This window comes from Amphiura filiformis, chromosome 3 (genome assembly GCF_039555335.1).
Source record: "Amphiura filiformis chromosome 3, Afil_fr2py, whole genome shotgun sequence".
In the NCBI taxonomy this organism is placed as follows: domain Eukaryota; kingdom Metazoa; phylum Echinodermata; class Ophiuroidea; order Amphilepidida; family Amphiuridae; genus Amphiura; species Amphiura filiformis.
The window spans coordinates 30993150-30995986 of NC_092630.1; positions in this window are offsets into that span (position 1 = coordinate 30993150).

Below are 2837 nucleotides of genomic sequence, written 5' to 3' on the forward strand. Positions count from 1 at the left end.
AAGAAAGTCTCAAACCCAGATATTTAAATTTTGAACAAGCTCGATAGTATTGTCAAATGTTGATGGTACATTGTAATTGAACTGTTAGGAAAAATGTTTGTGTTTGTTAAAAGCATGATTTTTTTCCAAGCATTGAGAATGCATTTATTATCTGTCACCATTTAGCTAAATAAAGCATTAACTTTGGTAAAATTTGGAAACATCTGGTAAGTAATGTAGCCTAAAATTGGGCTACTTTGCATTGCAAGAGTCAGTTCGCGGCAGTAATGTGACTATATTTTCCTTTCAATTCAACCGAATTTTGAAGATTTTAGTCTCTGAAGCTCCAAAATGGAATGACAATGGGTTTTTGTTTTTGTTTGGTCGGTAACTTCCCATGAACCGTATGTTTTTAAGTGAATTGCTTTTCCGCTCAATTGGGTGATTTACGTTCTAAATCCGGGTGAATTGTCCATATATCTGATATTGGGCACTTATGTTGGAATCTTTAAAATTGGGCTCCTTGAGAGTCATTCCTTGCAGCCTGGTAAACCAATTCGCTACGCCTTGACACTGCAAAATTTTTGGCAACACTGCTTTCTTAGATCCATCCAAAGTTCACCTACTTGTCAGTTGCTACTGCTTTAGTTTGTTTTTAAGCTCTTATAAAACAGCAGTTCAATTTATGTTCTCATATTTTAACATGCTCAATTTTCAGGCCAGCGGAGGGAATGAAGTGTGATGTAATTGGAGATAAGCCATACCCTAAGAGGAGACAGGTCATTCCAGGTAGACAGCAAGAGCATCATTGTGTATTATAGGTCGGGAAAGAGGAGATCTTGGAGCAGGACAAGAAGAAAAAGGTGGCTGATGGATTCGTCATCACATTTGACACACGTAAGGTGGTTGTGTCGAATATACAAAAAAAAAGCTCCAATCTTTAAATTCTTTGGATTGGAAAATGGATTGTTGTAAGCTGAGATGTGCAGATGCTCACTAATTATAGCTCAACATGGCCAAAATATGGCAAAAACAGTGAATTAAGACTATCAAATGGAAGTTTGTCAGGAAACACTGGACAATTGCTTTGAGCATCAATTGAGTACAAATGTTACTTGTGTAGCAAATTTCATAAATATGACCTCATGTACAAACCCCAATACTGTACGTTTGAATGTTTACTAAAACTCATTGCAAAGTTTAAAAAATGTCTGGCCAATGTAAGGCCTATCTATGGGCGGCCGTGAGGGCCAAAAGGGTCTCAAAACCACACAAGGGTCTCAAAAGTACAATAAGGTCTCAAAAACACACAAAGGTCTCAGAAATAAACACACAACAAGGTCTCCAAAGTATATAATAAGGTCTCAAAAACACAGAAAGCTGTCAGAAACAAACACACAGTAATGTCGCAACAGCCCAATACGGTCTCAAAACAGAAAGGTCTCAGAAACAAACACACAACAATGTCTCAATAGTATCTCAAAAACAGGGAAAGGTCTCAAATACAGAGAAAGGTCTCAAATACAGAGAAAGGTCTCAAAAACAGAGAAAGGTCTCAAAAACAGAGAATGGTCTCAAAAACAGAGAAAGGTCTCAAAAACAGAGAAAGGTCTCAAAAACAGAGAAAGGTCTCAAAAACAGAGCAAGGTCTCAAAAACAGAGAAAGGTCTCAAATACAGAGAAAGGTCTCAAAAACAGAGAAAGGTCCTTAACAAAGAGAAAGGTTTCAAAAACAGAAAAAGGTCTCAAAAACATGTTATGGTCTCAAAAACCTGTTATGGTCTCAAAAACATGTTATGGTCTCAAAAACATGTCAAGGTCTCAAACCAGGTATTACAACCGACCGCATGCAGTACTGCACACATCCGCTTGCAGTTCCGCATGCGAAACTGCACATTCCGTCACGCACACCCGCATGCGGAACTACACATCCCAACTAGCATTTCCACATGTGGTGATGCACACCGATGTCTTGATTCGCGATGGGGAACTGCAACATTTTGGTGCATTTCCGCTTTTTTGCATGCGGCAATGCCACAAACAAATTGCAGATCCCCATGCGAAATACGCCAAACATATTGCAGTTCCCCATGCGGAAATACACCAAAAATATTGCAGTTCACCATGCGGAAATACACCAAAAATATTGCAATTCCTCATGCGGAAATGCACCAAAATATTGCAGTTCCCCATGCGGAACTGCACATCCTAACCTGCATCACCGCATGCGGAAATGCAAGTTGGGATATGTAGTTCCTCAACTTCCTCTCCTCATGCGGAAGTGCGTGACGGAATGTGTAGTTTCGCATGCGAAACTGCAATCTGATGTGTGCAGTACTGCATGCGGTACTGCACATATAACGGTCGGATGTAATACCTGGTTTGAGACCTTGATGACATATTTTTGAGACCATCAAGTGTTTTTGAGACCATAACATGTTTTTGAGACCATAATGTGTTTTTGAGACCATAACGTGTTTTTGAAACCTTTTCTGAATTCTCTGTGTTTGAGACCTTCTCTGTTTTTGAGACCTTTTCTGTTTTTGAGACCTTTCTCTGTATTTGAGACCTTAATTATTATACTATTGAGACATTCTTGTGTGTTTGCTTCTGAGACCTTTCTCTGTTGGTATTGTGCTAGTGAGACATTACTGTGTGTTTGTTTCTGAGAGCTTTTTGTGTTTTTGAGACCTTATTATACTTTTGAGACCTTGTTGTGTGTTTATTTCTGAGACCTTTGTGTGTTTTTGAGATCTTATTGTACTTTTGAGACCCTTGTGTGGTTTTGAGACCCTTTTGGCCCTCACGGCCACCCATAGATATCTACTACAGTCTATGATTATGACCAATAGCTAATA